Raw genomic sequence first — 20,313 nt, 5'->3', positions numbered from 1 at the left:
CGCCGTGAGATCTCTCAGGAACCACCTTCGATTAGCCACCCTATGGCATATGCCGTGACGATACCACGACACGTGGACGTGAGTTCCTTGCATGCGAGAGCTTGCCATATAGAGAGGGGGATAAGGTTAGATCTCGCTCCAATTTGTCTGTTTTCTCTCGATTTTCTTGCTATTCCCTCGAATTTGGGATTTAGGGTTCCCGTTGTTGTTTTCAGATCCTGAAGAAATGCAGGCATTTCGAGTGGATCGATGTGTACGTTCAGAGGCTTCAATTACAGGAATCAATTGGCGCTATTGGGGAGCGCAATTTGGGAGGGGGGACTTGCTGTAGAGAATGCGGCGGAGAGAGGAGCCGTTCCGATTATGCCTAATGCTCCCAATGTAGGACTGGTGGAAGTGAAGGGAGAACTGAAGAAAATGAACAAGCAGTTAAGGCAGCTGATCGAGTTGAAGAAGCAAGCTAATCTGATGGCTGGTTGTTTTTTCTGTTGTATAATTGCGATCGGATTCTTATCATTGCTCACCAGGCGCTAGAAGTTGTTACAAGGGATACCTTGTTACAAATTCATTATTCAGTTACATGTACTTGTAGTGGTTTTCATGGTTAGTGTGTGCATTCACCGAAATTACCAACTATATTGGAATGCTTTATGTATGCCTCATGTTTATACAAGGGATTCTTATCATTGCTCACCGAACTATATTAGTGTGTGCCGTTTCAAATTACCGAAACTATATGCCAAAACTATATCCCCTAAAAGAAAAAGGAAAGCGAAAGATAGTTGATAATTGTTAGAGGGGTGACAATAATGCATTCACCAAAATCCGCAAATATGTATGCCTCATGTTTATACCGAAACTATACCACTTTTGGGCCATTTCAAATTACCGAAACTATATGCCAAAACTATATCCCCTAAAAGAAAAAGGAAAGCGAAAGATAGTTGATAATTGTTAGAGGGGTGAAAATAATGCATTCACCGAAATCCGCAAATATGTATGCCTCATGTTTATACCGAAATTATACCACTTTTGGGCCGTTTCAAATTACCGAAACTATATGCCAAAACTATATCCCCTAAAAGAAAAAGGAAAGCGAAAGATAGTTGATAATTGTTAGGGGGTGACAATAATGCATTCACCAAAATCCGCAAATATGTATGCCTCATGTTTATACCAAAATTATACCACTTTTGGGCCGTTTTAAATTACTAAAACTATATGCCAAAACTATATCCCCTAAAAGAAAAAGGAAAGCGAAAGATAGTTGATAATTGTTAGAGGGGTGACAATAATGCATCCACCGACAGAGAGAGAGGGGTGGCCACGAAGAGAGAGAGAGGGGTGGCCACGAAGAGACGGGGAGGGGTATACTGCCCGTTAGATCAGTTGATCAACGGTTCGTGGAGTCGATCCGTGTGACAACGGCTCAACCAATCAGGATAAGTTTGGGCTTCTGAGAGCATTTGTGACAGAACTTGAGGGCAAAACTGAGTAGTACTAACAATCCAAGGGCACATAAATAGTAAATAGACTAAGGGATTCAAACAAAAAGAATTACAAAATGAAAAATGTGTGTTTTGTACAATATAATTCATATTGGGCTACATCAAATTATTTGCAATTCAAATATACATGAGTGTGACAATTATGGCATCATTTAGACAAACTATGTTTTTGGGGAAGATGTTTTGCAAAGGGGTTTGAGTGGAAAACCATGCATCTTCATAGCTACACTAGTGATTCTGAGAAGTGGCAATTTGTGGTAAAACATGATTTATATATGTTTGTTAAGGTTTTCTTGGTGGCAGGTTGCGTAGGAAGACTCCATGAGTAGGTGCCACTATGTTTTTATTTTTTTGAATTTTTTTGCGCATGAAATGCCTCAATTAGATATGTTAATCTCATTTGTTGACTCTCTGTTGACTAGCTACTTGAGGGTAAAACTGAGTATATTGCACTTGCCAGTCTAAGTACTCGAGGGGAAAACTGAGTACAGATAAAATTTCTGTATAAGGCCCGAGGTTAGAACTGAGTACACCAAACGTCCCAGGGTTAGACTCGTGCCGCGGTGCACGCTGCAGCCGTGCATAGCGGACGCGTGTTGCGGTACACGCCACCTTCATATTTATAGAGCCCTTTTCCTCTCCCTCGACGCACATTCTCACTGCAACCGCCTCTCCTGTCCCATCATCTTCTCCACAACCGAAGAAAAAACCCCGAAGAGAACCGCCGGCGATGGAGAAGAATGAGATGCCCATTGTCGGCGCATCGACCGCTGCCCCTATCCAGGCCCATGTCGCTGCTTCCAACGTAGCAGCCGGCGCATCAGCCGCCGGCGCATCGGCCGCTGCCCCCGTCCAGGCCCCTGTCGCTGCTTCCAACGTAGCAGCCGGCGCATCAGCCGCCGGCGCATCGGCCGCCGCCACCGTCCAGGCCCCCGTCGCTTGGGACCCGTACGAACCAGTGCCGTACGTCGCGCCGGAGAACCCCTACGACACCAGCATCGTCGACGACGAGCCGGAGGTAACCCTTTGCTCCCTTGTTCTTATCCCATTTCAGTCCTTTTGTGTTAGATCTAGCGTTATTAGGGTTCCTCTGTTCCTAGTTCAATCCATTTGTGTTAGATCTAGCGTTATTAGGGTGCGTCTGTTCCTAGTCCAATCCTTTTGTGTTAGATCTTGCATTATTAGTGCTTGTGATTTGCTTTTGTTTAAGATTTGTGCCGATGATGATGAATATTTGGGCACAAATTGATTCAGGGTTTGGTCAGTAAACAATTGGTGTGTTCAAATTTGTTGTGCATGATCTTTGGTTTGCTGACTCAAATCCTGGATATAAGTGTGTCCAATGTAACTGAGGCTACCTCTTTTTTTCGAGCCCATATTATCATGCATGATCTTTGTTCAGTCTCTGTTCCATCATCATTGCAATTGACTCTGTGTTTTTTGCACGATCTTTGGTGCTACGTGACAGGTGCAGAGCAGCAACGTCGATAGCGACGACGAGTCCTTCCACACCAAGACTCGTCACGTCCTTAGGAGGCTGCAGTCCGGCCATTACGATGCCCCCTTTGCTCGAGGCATTTACAAGTTCCCCTTCTGCAACAGGAAGCTCCGTGCCACCGACTTCAACTGCCTGGTGAACCATGCTGAATCCATTGGCAGATGCGGCGCTAGAGTTGGAACGACGGTGAACGTGCATGCGTTCATGGCCAAACACAAAGCACTTGGGATTCACCTGCGCAACCTCCATTATAGTCACAGGCGCAACCTGGAGGCGTTGAACATGCCTACTGCACTCTCTGTATGTGACTGCTCTATCTATAGAGCAGCTTAAATTCATGTAAAATGTAGCTTATGTTGTAGGGTTCTATCGGTACTACTGTTGGATCTGTCGTGAATATATCTATGCTATGTTGGCTGCTCTATGCAAGCTTATCCTATATTTTCTCTGGATTTGTGCCCTAGATTTCCTACCTGATTGGGTAAAAACGAAGGCATAAAGAAATGAATGGCGTTAAAAAACAGAAGGAGAATCTGCTCTAGATTTGCTACCAATTTGGGCTATCAAATAGGAATGAGATCGAGCGAGAGAGAGGAAAAAGGTACATTGAAAACTGCTAATCTGGGTGAAAGAGACAGAAACCACTCGTGCCCACGTCCCGGACCCACACGGCTCCACACGCTATGGCAACACAAACATGGTCTCGTCCTGTCCCACGTGGTTCCTTATTACCAGCCCCACACGACGCGACCCCACAAACAACACGACCCCACTCGTCAGCACGGAACGGTCAACTTAACGGATTCCTGCCGTCAGAGCTGCTTCTGCGGGTTTCAAACAAGGATTTGGGGAAAACTGAGGAAAAACTAAGGAGCTGTGGAAAACTGAGCACAACTAAGGAACCAAGGGCACGAAAGTAGAAATCCCCTAAAAAAATTCCTAAAAACAGCCAGAACGTTATTTTGAGAAGCCAATTTTTGTGCATGTTCCCCAGGTTATTATCTAACTTTCATTAGTTGAGAACTTTTCGAGTTGAACAGCGGAAGATTTTTGTAAAAATTGATTACTGTACTGCTATCAAGTTTGACGGATTTCTACTACTTTGTGTTTATGTGACTCTTTTATTATTCATTCTTTTGTTTTTGCTTTGTTTCTTTCCTAAAACACAAAAATACCAAAAATATTTCTGTTGTTTCTCTTTACCATTTGTTTATTTTGGTTTCTTGTTCTTATTTTGCTTTATTTATTATCGTTGGTTTGCTATGAGAAAACCCAATAAGATTTTGCTTTTTTTTGACACAAATAAAGTAGGAAAAGGCTCCCTACTGTGTCATTTTTCTATTAAATGATGGGGGAATATTTACAATGGAGAATCACTTATTACATGTTCATAGGGTGTAAATCCATGATTGCATCCCTTCCTTAAGACTAGGCTTAGCTCTATACATAGTAAGAGTGAAAGTGGCTCTAAATTTGCCAATACATCTCTGAATATTTGGCAGATTCCCATTAAATATAGCATCGTTCCGTTGGTCCCAAATACTCCAACATCCTATGATCATTATTTCCATAAAGAAATCCAAGGACATCCTCCTTTTGGCATCATTCATCATTTGGTAGAGATCCAGATCAACATTCCATTCTATACCAAGAGCCCACCAGAAGCTTTGGCTGAAGGTACACTCAAAGAATAAGTGCATATTTGTTTCCTCAGGGCAAGTCTCACACATGATGCAATCCGAGAACTCCACAAAAAAATGCTTGTGCTTCATCATCTCTTTTGTGTTGAGCCTACCATTGAGTAGAAGCCAGGCAAAGAATTTATGTCTAGGAATGTTACAGGCTTTCCATATTGAAGTGATGCAATCTGGTGTTGAGTGGTTGCCAATAAGCTCCTTGTAAACCTTCTTTGTAGAAAAAATATTGCCCCAATTAAAAGACCATATATCATCCATTGCTATAATGTTTAAATCCAGTAATTCTTGTTCCAAATTGTGCAGTTCTTCATGAGCAACAGTGCTAAGGGGAAGATGAAACATATCATATATATTTTCATTTGTTACTTCAACTGCCTTTTGGATTGTGATCTTTTGATTCTTAGAAAAGGAGTGCAGATGGGGATATAAGTCTTGCCTGATATCACTATTCCAACTGTCCTTCCATAGGATTGCTGATTTTCCATTGTGTATATCCACATTTGTCATCTCCTTGTATTTATCCTGAAAAGTCAAACAGTCTCTCCACCAAAAGGAGGCCTTTGTGTTGATTGTTTGTGGAGTACCTCTGTTTTCATAATAAGCATGCCATATCAATTTGACCCAAGGAATGTCTGCATTGTTATAGAATTTGTGCAGATTTTTCATGAGAAGGGCTTGATTCTGTATTCTGAGGTTCGAGATCCCTAGTCCACTGATACGTCCCCGACGTATCCATAATTTTTGTTGTTCCATGCTTGTTTTATGACAATACTTACATGTTTTGCTTGCACTTTATGATGATTTCATGCATTTTCCGGAACTAACCTATTAACGAGATGCCACAGTGCCAGTTCCTGTTTTCTGCTGTTTTTGGTTCCAGAAAGGCTGTTCGGGCAATATTCTCGGAATTGGACGAAATCAACGCCAAACCTCCTATTTTTCCCGGAAGCATCCAGAACACCGAAGAGGAGTCGGAGAGGGGCCAGAGGGCCACCAGACCATAAGGCGGCGGGGCCTGGCCTGGGCCCGCGCCACCCTATGGTGTGGCGCCCCCAGGTGCCCCCCTGCGCCGCCTCTTCGCCTATAAAATCCCTTTCGACCTAAAAACACCGTACCAATTGACGAAACTCCAGAAAGACTCCAGGGGCGCCGCCGCCATCGCGAAACTCCAATTCGGGGGACAGAACTCTGTTCCGGCACCCTGCCGGAACGGGGAAGTGCCCCCGGAAGCCATCTCCATCAACGTCACCGCCTCCGCCATGCTCCGTGAGTAGTTCCCCCATGGACTACGGGTTCTAGCAGTAGCTATGTCGGTATATTCTCCCCCATGTACCTCAATACAATGGTCTCATGAGCTGCCTTACATGATTGAGATTCATCTGATGTAATCGGTGTTGTGTTTGTTGGGATCCGATGGATGATACATTATGATTAGTCTATCTATAAAGTTTGTGAAGTTATTGTTGCTGCAATCTTGTTATGCTTAATGCTTGTCACTAGGGCCCGAGTGGCATGATCTTAGATTTGAGCTCTATATTGTTGCTTAGATTGTATCTACAAGTTGTATGCACATGTCACTGTCCGGAACCAATGGCCCCGAAGTGACAGAAATCGGGACAACCGGAGGGGATGGTAGTGATGTGAGGATCACATGTTTTCACGGTGTGTTAATGCTTTGCTCCGGTGCTCTATTAAAAGGAGTACCTTAATATCCAGTAGTTTCCCTTGAGGCCCGGCTGCCACCGGCTGGTAGGACAAAAGATGTTGTGCAAGTTTCTCATTGCGAGCACGTACGACTATATACGGAAAACATGCCTACATAATTAATAATCTTGATGTTCTTTCTTAATGCCTTTGATTCCTATCAATTGCCCAACTGTAATTTGTTCACCCAACACTTGTCACTTATTGGAGAGTTACCACTAGTGTAGATCGCTGGGAACCCCGGTCCATCTCTCATCATTATATACTTGTTCTACATGTCATTGGAAGTAGTATCAACTATCTTCTCGTGCCATTGCTCTCATATTGCTATTACTGCTGCTTTGTGTTATCACATTGCTCTCATATTATCGCTACTTTCACATCACCCCATTGCTAGTGCTTTTCCGTGTGCAATGAATTGACAACTCAGTTGTTAAGGCTTATAAGTATTCTTTACCTCCCCTTGTGTCGAATCAATAAATTTGGGTTATACTACCCTCGAAGACTATCGCGATCCCCTATACTTGTGGGTCATCAAGACTGTTTTCTGGCGCCGTTGCCGGGGAGGCATAGCTCTACTCATAAGTTCACCTGGGGAGTACACTCTACCTCTCTCTCTGTTTTTAATTTGTTTTATTTTGTTTTGCTTAGTTTACTTTTGTCTAGTTTATTTCAGTTTTGTTTTATTTGTCTCATATACCCAAAAATCCATAAAAATTTGAAAAACCAAAAAATTAAAAACTACTGTTATGGGAGAACCAACAACCTACTTGGAGCTTATAGAATTTTATAATAATTATAGGAAATCAAGAGCTGGTGAAGTAATGAGTGCTATGATAGAAAAAGTGAATACAATTGCTAAAATCTTGCTTAAACGCCATGATATAAACTGTTGCTCTCAACAGGATACTAAACATCTTAAATTTCAATGTGGCTTTAGTGAGGAATTTTTAATTAAGAACTATAATCGGAATTGCTATATTCATTATGGGTTCGAAGAGGTAGAACAATTTGTCGTGTTTATGGGAGCCTCTGAGATCGAATCCTTCATGGTTGAGAATTATGAAACTTGTGTTGTTTGTAAGGACCTTAAAGATTATGTCTCTTCTATCCTTAATTGTTGCATAGAATGCTTCGGTAATAATCCTTATATCATTGATTATAAAGAGAGACACATTAATGCACAAGAATGCACTCACAATTTGCAGGAACCGGTGGAAGAAGAAATTGATGAACCTGAAAGCTCATTGGATGAAAAAGAGGAGGAAATTGATGAACCTGAAAGCTCATTGGATGAAAAAGAAGAGGAGAGCGACGAACAAAAGGAGGAAGAATGGATTAGCTACCCATGCCAACCTTCTAATGAGAGTAACTCTTTATCCCTTACACTATTTGATTGTCCTCCATGCTTACCGAAAGAGGTTGAATGTTATGTTCCTGTGGATTCTCCTGAAATAGTACCTATGAGTAATACTTGTGAGAATAATTATGCTACTGTTATATATGATAATCCATGCTACTTTGATAAATCTTATGATAATGCTTTGTTTGTGCCTGATGTCGAAATGCATGGTACTAAAGAATTTTGCTTGGCAAATGTTTATGATAAATCTCTAGATGATGGTCCTATGTTACTCGATAATATTAATTGTGCTACTAATGAAAATGGGATTGGAGAGTTCTTGACTTATTCTATGAGTCCCATATCTCTTGAGAATGATCAACTACCTTGTTATATTATTAATAAAAGTAAGTTTGAAAGCATTAAATCCACTATTCTTGAACTTGATAAAAATTATATGTTTGTGGATCATGAAAAGTATGCTGCATGTGATAGCTATATTGTTGAGTTTGTTCATGAAGCTACTGAAAATTATTATGAGAGAGGAAAACATGGTTGTAGAAATTTGCATAGTACTAATACGCCTCTCTATATGCTTAAAATTTTGAAGTTATACTTATTCTATCTTCCTATGCTTGTTACTTTGCTTTTCATGAACTTGTTTATTTACAAGATTCCTTTGCATAGGAAGCATGTTAGGCTTAAATGTGTTTTGAATTTGCCTCTTGATGCTCTCTTTTGCTTCAAATACTATTTCTTGCGAGTGCATCATCAAAACTGCTGAGCCCATCTTAATGGCTATAAAGAAAGCAACTTCTTGGGAGATAACCCATGTGTTATTTTGCTACAGTACTTTGTCTTATATTTGTGTCTTGGAAGTTGTTTACTACTGTAGCAACCTCTCCTTATCTTAGTTTTGTGTTTTGTTGTGCCAAGTGAAGCCTCTAATCGAAGGTTGATACTAGATTTGGATTTCTGCGCAGAAACAGATTTCTATCTGTCACGAATCTGGGCTGTTTTCTCTGTAGGAAAATCAGAAAAATATGCCAATTTACGTGCGTGTTCCTCAGATATGTACGCAACTTTCATTAGTTTTGAGTTTTCTGATTTGAGCAACGGAAGTATTTTATTAAAATTCGTCTTTACTGGCTGTTCTGTTTTGGCAGATTCTGTCTCTGTTTTTTGCATTGTCTCTTGTGGACTTTAAGCGAGGTTTTCTAGACGTAGAGAGCTGTAGCTAATGTTTTATTGAGTTCTTGCAATGTGCCACTACAGGACCAAGGTGGATTCAAATTTTTTGAGTACTAACCCCTCTAATGAAGTTTATGAGAAGTTTGGTGTGAAGGAAGTTTTCAAGGGTCAAGAGAGGAGGATGATATATGATCAAGAAGAGTGAAAAGTCTAAGCTTGGGGATGCCCCCGTGGTTCATCCCTGCATATTTTAAGAAGACTCAAGCGTCTAAGCCTGGGGATGCCCAAGGCATCCCCTTCTTCATCAACTTATCAGGTTCCTCCCCTGAAACTATATTTTTATTCGGTCACATCATATGTGTTTTACTTGGAGCGTCTGTGTGTTTATTTTCGTTTTGTTTTTGTTTGAATAAGATGGATCCTAGCAATCCTTGATTGGGAGAGATACACGCTCCGCTTTTTCATATGAACACTTGTTCTTCGTTTTACTTTTAATGTTCAATGATAAAAGTTGGAAGCTACAATACTTATCTTTATTTGGTTGGAAAAGGAAAATGCCTCATATGTCTTGGATAATTTGACACTTGGCAATTGTTTTGAGCTCTCAAATAGATCATAAGTTTTTGCATGTAGTTTAAACCTATTAGTGGAGAACTACCGTAAAGCTTGTTAAAATTGGTTTGCATAATTGATCTCTCTTAAGGTCTAGATATTTTCTAGTAAAAGTGTTTGAGCAACAAGGAAGACAGTGTAGAGTATTATAATGCTTGCAATATGTTCTTATGTAAGTTTTGCTGTACCGGTTCATACTTGTGTTTGCTTCAAACAACCTTGCTAGCCTAAACCTTGTATTGAGAGGGAATACTTCTCATGCATCCAAAATACTTGAGCCAACCACTATGCCATTTGTGTCCACCATACCTACCTACTATGTGGTATTTCCTGCCATTCGAAAGTAAATTGCTTGAGTGCTACCTTTAAACAATTCAAAATTTATCACTTCTGATTTGTGTCAATGTTTTATAGCTCATGAGGAAGTATGTGGTGTTTAGCTTTCAACCTTGTCATTTACTTTTGACGGACTCTCATATGGACTAGTGGCACATCCGCTTATCCAATAATTTTGCAAAAAGAGCTGGCAATGGGATTCCCAGTCCCGAATTAATTAACTTAGATAGACACTCCTCCATGGTATGTGATTGTTGGAAGGCACCCGAAGGATTCGGTTAGCCGTGGCTTGTGTAAGCAAAGGTTGGGGGGAGTGTCATCATCATAATAAAACTAAAATAAAAAAGGGCACTCCTTCATGGTATGAGATTGTTGGCAGGCACCCGAGGATTCGGTTAGCCATGGTTTGTGAAAGAAAGGTTGGAAGGAGTGCCACCCAAAAATAAATATGCAATAATTCATGGGAGCCGCTCTTGAAAGTCTGGTTGGCGAGGTAGTTAGTGTACCCATTACCATTCGTTGACAACAACAAACACCTCTCAAAATTTTACTTTTTATGCTCTCTATATGTTTTCAAAACCAAAGCTCTAGCACAAATATAGCAATCGATGCTTTCCTCTTTGAAGGACCATTCTTTTACTTTATGTTGAGTCAGTATACCTACTTCCTTCCATCTTAGAAGCAAACACTTGTGTTAACTGTGCATTGATTCTTACATACTTGCATATTTGCATTCATCATATTACTTTGTGTTGACAATTATCCATGAGATATGCATGTTGAAAGTTGAAAGCAACCGCTGAAACTTATATCTTCCTTTGTGTTGCTTCGATGCCTTTACTTTGAATCTATTGCTTTATGAGTTAACTCTTGTGCAATCTTTTGATGCTTGTCTTGAAAGTACTCTCCATGAAAAGTTTTGCTATATGTTATCTACTTGTTAGCAACTATAGATCATTGCCTTGAGTCACTGCATTCATTTCATATGCTTTGTAATAGTATGATCAAGGTTATGTAAGTAGCATGTCACTACATAAATTATTCTTTTTATCGTTTACCTGCTCGGGACGAGCAGGAACTAAGCTTGGGGATGCTGATACGTCCCCGACGTATCCATAATTTCTGTTGTTCCATGCTTGTTTTATGACAATACTTACATGTTTTGCTTGCACTTTATGATGATTTCATGCATTTTCCGGAACTAACCTATTAACGAGATGCCACAGTGCCAGTTCCTGTTTTCTGCTGTTTTTGGTTCCAGAAAGGCTGTTCGGGCAATATTCTCGGAATTGGACGAAATCAACGCCAAACCTCCTATTTTTCCCGGAAGCATCCAGAACACCGAAGAGGAGTCGGAGAGGGGCCAGAGGGCCACCAGACCATAAGGCGGCGCGGCCTGGCCTGGGCCCGCGCCACCCTATGGTGTGGCGCCCCCAGGTGCCCCCCTGCGCCGCCTCTTCGCCTATAAAATCCCTTTCGACCTAAAAACACCGTACCAATTGACGAAACTCCAGAAAGACTCCAGGGGCGCCGCCGCCATCGCGAAACTCCAATTCGGGGGACAGAACTCTGTTCCGGCACCCTGCCGGAACGGGGAAGTGCCCCCGGAAGCCATCTCCATCAACGTCACCGCCTCCGCCATGCTCCGTGAGTAGTTCCCCCATGGACTACGGGTTCTAGCAGTAGCTATGTTGGTATATTCTCCCCCATGTACCTCAATACAATGGTCTCATGAGCTGCCTTACATGATTGAGATTCATCTGATGTAATCGGTGTTGTGTTTGTTGGGATCCGATGGATGATACATTATGATTAGTCTATCTATAAAGTTTGTGAAGTTATTGTTGCTGCAATCTTGTTATGCTTAATGCTTGTCACTAGGGCCCGAGTGGCATGATCTTAGATTTGAGCTCTATATTGTTGCTTAGATTGTATCTACAAGTTGTATGCACATGTCACTGTCCGGAACCAATGGCCCCGAAGTGACAGAAATCGGGACAACCGGAGGGGATGGTAGTGATGTGAGGATCACATGTTTTCACGGTGTGTTAATGCTTTGCTCCGGTGCTCTATTAAAAGGAGTACCTTAATATCCAGTAGTTTCCCTTGAGGCCCGGCTGCCACCGGCTGGTAGGACAAAAGATGTTGTGCAAGTTTCTCATTGCGAGCACGTACGACTATATACGGAAAACATGCCTACATAATTAATAATCTTGATGTTCTTTCTTAATGCCTTTGATTCCTATCAATTGCCCAACTGTAATTTGTTCACCCAACACTTGTCACTTATTGGAGAGTTACCACTAGTGTAGATCGCTGGGAACCCCGGTCCATCTCTCATCATTATATACTTGTTCTACATGTTATTGGAAGTAGTATCAACTATCTTCTCGTGCCATTGCTCTCATATTGCTATTATCTGCTGTATTGTGTTACTACTGCTCTCATATTACTGCTACTTTCACATCACCCCTGTTGCTAGTGCTTTTCCAGGTGCAGCTGAATTGACAACTCAGTTGTTAAGGCTTATAAGTATTCTTTACCTCCCCTTGTGTCGAATCAATAAATTTGGGTTATACTACCCTCGAAGACTATCGCGATCCCCTATACTTGTGGGTCATCATCCACCTTGATCCTTTGGTCTGCACATCATATCATAGCTTGCTAAGCATTTCCCTTGAATTTTATTTTCTCTGTCAGACCAAAGAAATTGTCTTCCACTCTTTGCAAAGTGAACAAATATAGTAACTGGTACTTTAAATGAGCACATTGCATACATAGGTAAAGATTGAATCACTGAGTTTAATAATGTAAGTTTTCCAGTATATGACATCAGAGATGAAATTCCAGACAGTTTCTTATCAATTCTTGATACCATAGGCATAAGATCGGATACTGATGGCCTTGTTGTACCTAGAGGCAATCACAAATATGTAAAGGGTAGGCTCTCAACCCTGCTTCCAAATATATTTGCCAACTCAGTAGCTCTTGCATTATCAATATTGATAGGCACAAGGGTAGTCTTTTGATAATTCACATGGAGTTCAGTAGATGCACTAAAGATTTGCAGAATATTCTTCAAATGGATGAGTTGATTATTATCAGCTGGCATAATCATAAGTGTATCATCTGCATATTGAACTATAGGAAATTTCTGCCCAAAATCATCAGTAAGTGGGAGATTAATAATTCCATTCTGCCATGCATCATTGATTGCACTTTGTAACAGATCTGCAGTGTTGACAAATAAAATAGGTGATAGGGGATCCCCTTGTCTCACACCTCTTTTGCAAATAATTTTCTTCCCTGGTACCCCATTTAAGAGTACAGATGTGGATGCTGAATGGAGAATGTTGGATACTAGCTTGACCCATTTTTGTCCGAAACCTCTTGCTCTCAGCATGCTAATAACTGCATTATAATCCATCTTATCAAAAGCCTTCTCAAAGTCAATTTTGAGTATAATAATGGGTCTCTTGGATAAATGACATATATGCAGATACTCAAAATTCCAACCAAGACAATCCTGAATATTCCTCCCTTTAATAAATCCATACTGGTTCTAATGAATTAAAGGAACAATCTCCTTCTGCATTCTGTTAGCCATAAGCTTTGTAATAATTTTGAGAGGGAGATGATAACCCACAAGTATAGGGGATCGCAACAGTCTTCGAGGGAAGTAAAACCCAAATTTATTGATTCGACACAAGGGGAGGTAAAGAATACTTATAAGACTTAACAACTGAGTTGTCAATTCAGCTGCACCTGGAAAAGCACTAGTAACAGGGGTGATGTGAAAGCAGCAGTAATATGAGAGCAATAGTAACAATAACACAGCAGCAGTAGCAATAACACAGAGGCGATGGCACCAGAAAATAGTTGATACTACTTCCAATGACATATAGAGCAAGTATATGATGATGAGAGATGGACCGGGGTTCCCAGCGATCTACACTAGTGGTAACTCTCCAATAACAAGTGACAAGTGTTGGGTGAACAAATTACAGTTGGGCAATTGATAGGATTGAAATAGCATTAAGACAGAACATCAAGACTATTAATTATGTAGGCATGTTTTCCATATATAGTCATACGTGCTCGCAATGAGAAACTTGTGGCAGCCGGGCCTCAAGGGAATCTACTGGCTATTAAGGTACTCCTTTTAATAGAGCACCGGAGCAAAGCATTAACACTTGGTGAAAACATGTGATCCTCATACCTACGCCTTTCCCTCCAGTTGTCCCAATTTCTGTCACTTTGGGGCCTTTGGTTCCGGACATAGACATGTGCATACAACTTGTAGATACAATCTAAGCAATAAGTATAGAGCTTAAATCTAAGATTATGCCACTCGGGCCCTAGTGACAAGCATTAAACACAACAAGATTGCAGCAACAATAACTTCACAAACTTTATAGATAGACTAATCATAATGTATCATCCATCGGATCCCAACAAACACAACACCGATTACATCAGATGGATCTCAATCATGTAAGGCAGCTCATGAGATCATTGTATTGAAGTACATGGGAGAGAGTACCAACTAGCTACTGCTAGAACCCGTAGTCCATGGGGGAACTACTCACGGAGCATGATGGAGGCGGTGGCGTCGATGGAGATGGCTTCCGGGGGCACTTCCCGTCCCGGCAGGGTGCCGGAACAGAGACTTCTGTCCCCCGAATTGGAGTTTCGCGATGGCGGCGGCTTTGGAAGGTTTCTCGTCCCGTGGCTTTTTCGTATCGAAGATTTAGGTCAGGGGGCTTCTTATAGGCGAAGAGGCGGAGTCAGAAGGCTGACGGGGGTGCCACACAATAGGGGGGCGCCCCCCCTTGGGCCGCTCCGCCCTACTGTCTGGTGGCCCTGCGGCCCTCCTCTGGTCCCTCTCGGGTGTTCTGGAAGCTTCGTGGAATTATAAGGTTCTGGGCGTTGATTTCGTCCAATTCCGAGAATATTTCCTTACTAGGATTTCTGAAACCAAAAACAGTAGAAAACAGGAACTAACACTTCGGCATCTCGTTAATAGGTTAGTTCCGGAAAATGCATAATAATGACATAAAGTATGTATAAAACATGTAGATATTGTCATAAAACAAGCATGAAACATAAGAAATTATCGATACGTTGGAGACGTATCAGCATCCCCAAGCTTAGTTCCTACTCGTCCTCGAGTAGGTAAACGATAACAAAGATAATTTCTGAAGTGACATGCTACCAACATAATCTTGATCCAATAATGATGTAAAGCATATGAACTGAGATCAAATCACTCAAAGCAAATGTCTATATTGATATAAGAGATGATAATGCAAGAGTTAAACAAGCTAGAAGTTTTCATGAACTATTTCTTTAAAGACATGAAACCGTACAAAGTTCATTAAAGATGTGTTAAGTATTCAGCGTAGAAGTTCTATCCTTCATTCCAAGCATCAAGTAAATTTTCACAACATAAGAAGGATTCAGTCAAGTAAACATGAACGTCATGAATCAACTGTTTCGAAGTCTACTCAACCGGTGAGCGCAAGCATTTGGTATTAGCACCAGGATGTTATGGCATGAAGAACGTTAATGGGGGTTTGGAAGGCCAAATGGAAGAAAGGCTTGCAAAGCTATAAGTGACCATTAGACAAGAGGAAGCCTTATGATCGAAGCTATGCAAGGAGTAGTGATTGCCATGCAACGGATGCACATAGAGCTATATGTGTATGAAAGCTCTCCAATGGAATTAGTGGGGGTGCATCCAACTTGGTTGCTCACGAAGACCTAGAGCACTTTTGAGGAGGCTCATCCTTGGAATATACAACCCAAGTTCTATAGTGTAAATTCCCCACATAGTTATACTAGTAAAACATGAAAACTCTCTCATATGGAGTGTAGGTGCTAAACATGAGCACAAATGATGACTATGAATAATGCAGGTGCTAAAACATGAGCACAAGTGTGGATAAAAGATAGTAATGCTGCCCCCTTTTTCTTTATTCTCTTTTTTTCTTTTTCTTTTCTTTTCTATATTTTTTTCTTTCTTTTCTTTTTCTCTTTTTGATGGCCTCCATGGCTCTTTTCACTTTTAGGGGCAACATCCTAATATGACAACACACTTTTTGGTACAAATAACTCATAATGAATGAAACATGATGTATAAAACTGTATGCCTCTGCCAGAGTAGCAGGATGTGCAATGATCTAGCGTAACATGGGTAAACCACACATCAGCTGTATAGAATCATGCAAAGCAATATATAAATGATAAATGACAACATGTAATGTAAAATGGAAGTTGCATGGCAATATATCTCATAACAGCTATGGAAATGCTGTGGTAGGTAGGTATGGTGGCTGTTTTGAGGAGATGTATGGGCTTATGTGTAGGAGAACAAGAGAAAGTCCTCCCACGTGTTTAGATGTACTGGCGAAGTATGCACAATTCTCAATGTGAGCAAAAGGCAATGCACAACACCGAAGAGGCTAGCAAATTTGGATGGTGGAAGTGCCAAAAACCGTAGCTTAACATTAGTCAAAAAGAACTCACAAGCTTATTGCAAACATCTAGCAGGTTCAACATTAAGAGCATGATTAAAATTTACTCCAAGGAGGGCCGTTCACGGTGGCACAAGTACCCCGCTAGCTCCCTCGACCTTCAGCACAACTTAGTTATTACGATGAACTCTCAGACATGGAAAGCTATCAAGTCCAACTACACCTTCAACTATTTAAATAGAGTTTGTAGTACGGCACAAGCTTAAAGACAACAATCCACTACTAATTTTAACTTATTTATCCAGCAAGCCTTACCATCTAAATACCTCAAAACGTTTGCAAAGAATCAAGTTATCAAAGCTCAATGATCTACAAGATTATGCAAGTGTTTCATTATACCACTACCACATGTAGCATTTTCTGTTTCCAACCTTCGCCATGAACATTAAAAGTAAAGCTAAGAACACTAGTGTTCATATGAACAAGCGGAGCGTGTATCTCTCCCACACAAGGATTGCTAGGATCCGAATTTATTCAAACACAAACAAAAACAGAAATAAAAGCACACAGACGCTCCAAGTAAAGCACATCAGATGTGACCGAATAAAAATATAGTTTCAATAGAAGAAACCTGATAAATTGTTGATGAAGAAGGGGATGCCTTGGGCATCCCCAAGCTTAGACGCTTGAGTCTTCTTAAAATATGCAGGGATGAACCACGGGGGCATCCCCAAGCTTAGACTTTTCACTCTTCTTGATCATATATCATCCTCCTCTGTTGACCCTTGAAAACTTCCTTCACACCAAACTTCTCATAAACTTCATTAGAGGGGTTAGTACTCAAAAAACTTTAATCCACCTTGGTCCTGTAGTGACACATTGCAAGAACTCAATAAAACATTAGCTACAGCTCTCCACGTCTAGAAAGCCTTGCTTAAAATCCACAAGAGACAATGCAAAAAACAGAGACATAATCTGCCAAAACAGAACAGCCAGTAAATACGAATTTTTAAGAGGTACTTCCGTTGCTCAAATCAGAAAACTAAAAACTAATGAAATTTGCGTACATATCTGTGGAACACACACGTAAATTGGCAGATTTTTATGAGTTACCTACAGAGAATCTTACCCAAATTCGTGACAGATAGAAATCTGTTTCTGCGCAGAAATCCAAATCTAGTATCAACCTTCTATTAGAGACTTCACTTGGCACAACAATGCAATAAAATAAAGATAAGAAGAGGTTGCTACAGTAGTAACAACTTCCAAGACACAACAAAACAGTAGCAAAATAAACACATGGGGTTATCTCCCAAGAAGTGCTTTCTTTATAGCCATTAAGATGGGCTCAACAATTTTAATGATGCACTCGCAAGAAATAAGAGTTGAAGCAAAAGAGAGCATCAAAAAGCAAATTCAAAACACATTTAAGTCTAACCCACTTCCTATGCATAGGAATGTTGTACGCAAATAAATTCATGAGGAACAAAGTGGCAAGCATAAGAAGATCAAACAAGAGTAACTTCAAAATTTTAAGCGTATGGAGAGGTGTTTTAGTACCATGCAAACTTCTACCACCATATTTTCCTCTCTCATAATAATTTTCAGTAGCTTCATGAATAAACTCAACAATATAACTATCACATAAAGCATGCTTTTCATGATCCATAAACACATGATTTTTATCAAGCTCAAAAATAATGGGATCAAAACTTTCAAACCCACTTTTATCAATAATATAACAAGGTGATTGATCATTCTCAAGAGATATGTGACTCATAGATAATGTCAAGACTTCTCCAATCCCATTTTCATTAGTAGTACAATTAATATTATCAAGTAACATAGGACCATCATCTAAAGATTTATCATAAACATTTGCTACTCAAAACTCTTTAGTACCATGCATTTTGACATCAGGCACAAACAAAGCATTATCATAAGATTTATCAAAGTAGCATGGATTATCATAGATAACAGTAGCATAATTATTCTCACAAGTTTTACTCATAGGTATTATTTCAAGAGAATCCACAGGAACATAACATTCAACCTCTTTCGGTAAGCATGGAGGACAATCAAATAGTGTAAGAGATAAAGAGTTACTCTCATTAGAAGGTTGGCATGGGTAGCTAATCCATTCTACCTCCTTTTGTTCATCACTCTCCTCTTCTTTTTCACCCAATGAGCTTTCAGGTTCATCAATTTCCTCCTCTTTTTCATCCAATGAGCTTTCAGGTTCATCAATTTCTTCTTCCACAGGTTCCTGCAAATTGTGAGTGCATTCTTGTGCATTAATGAGTCTCTCTTTATAATCAATGATATAAGGATTATCACTGTAACTTTCTATGCAAAAATTAAGGATAGAAGAGATATAATCTTTAAGGTCCTTACAAACAACACAAGTTTCATAATTTTTAGCTATGAAGGATTCGATCTCAGAAGCTCTCATAAACAAAACAAATTGTTCTACCTCTTCGAACCCAAGATGAATATAGTTATTCCAATTATAGTTCTTAATTAAAACTTCCTCACTAAAGCCACATTGAAATTTAAGATGTTTAGTATCCTCTTTAGAGCAACAATTTATATCATGGCGTTTAAGCAAGATTTGAGCAATTGTATTCAATTTTTCTATCACAGCACTCATGACTTTACCCGTTCTTGATTCTCTATAATTATTATATAATTCTATAAGCTCCAACATGGTCATGCGTTCTTCCATAACAATAGTTTTTAATTTTTCGGTTTTTCAAATTTTTATGGATTTTTGGGTATATGAGAAAAGTAAAACAAGACAAAAAGAAACTAAGCAAAATAATACTAGACATAAATAAACTAAGCACAAATAAACTAGAAAAAAGTAAACAAAGCAAAACAAAATAAAATAAAACAGAGAGAGAGGTAGAGTGTACTCCTCAGGTGAACTTATGAGTAGAGCTATGCCTCCCCGGCAACGGTGCCAGAAAATAGTCTTGATAACTCACAAGTATAGGGGATCGCAATAGTCTTCGAGGGAAGTAAAACCCAAATTTATTGATTCGACACAAGGGGAGGTAAAGAATACTTATAAGACTTAACAACTGAGTTGTCAATTCAGCTGCACCTGGAAAAGCACTAGTAACAGGGGTGATGTGAAAGCAGCAGTAATATGAGAGCAATAGTAACAATAACACAGCAGCAGTAGCAATAACACAGAGGCGATGGCACCAGAAAATAGTTGATACTACTTCCAATGACATATAGAGCAAGTATATGATGATGAGAGATGGACCGAGGTTCCCAGCGATCTACACTAGTGGTAACTCTCCAATAACAAGTGACAAGTGTTGGGTGAACAAATTACAGTTGGGAAATTGATAGGATTGAAATAGCATTAAGACAGAACGTCAAGATTATTAATTATGTAGGCATGTTTTCCATATATAATCATACGTGCTCGCAATGAGAAACTTGTACAACATCTTTTGTCTTACCAGCCGGTGGCAGCCGGGCCTCAAGGGAATCTACTGGCTATTAAGGTACTCCTTTTAATAGAGCACCGGAGCAAAGCATTAACACTTGGTGAAAACATGTGATCCTCATACCTACGCCTTTCCCTCCAGTTGTCCCAATTTCTATCACTTTGGGGCCTTTGGTTCCGGACATAGACATGTGCATACAACTTGTAGATACAATCTAAGCAATAAGTATAGAGCTTAAATCTAAGATCATGCCACTCGGGCCCTAGTGAAAAGCATTAAACACAACAAGATTGCAGCAACAATAACTTCACAAACTTTATAGATAGACTAATCATAATGTATCATCCATCGGATCCCAACAAACACAACACCGATTACATCAGATGGATCTCAATCATGTAAGGCAGCTCATGAGATCATTGTATTGAAGTACATGGGAGAGAGAGTACCAACTAGCTACTGCTAGAACCCGTAGTCCATGGGGG

Source organism: Lolium perenne, chromosome 3 (assembly GCF_019359855.2).
Source record: "Lolium perenne isolate Kyuss_39 chromosome 3, Kyuss_2.0, whole genome shotgun sequence".
Classification (NCBI taxonomy): Eukaryota; Viridiplantae; Streptophyta; class Magnoliopsida; order Poales; family Poaceae; genus Lolium; species Lolium perenne.
This window is presented reverse-complemented; position numbering follows the sequence as displayed.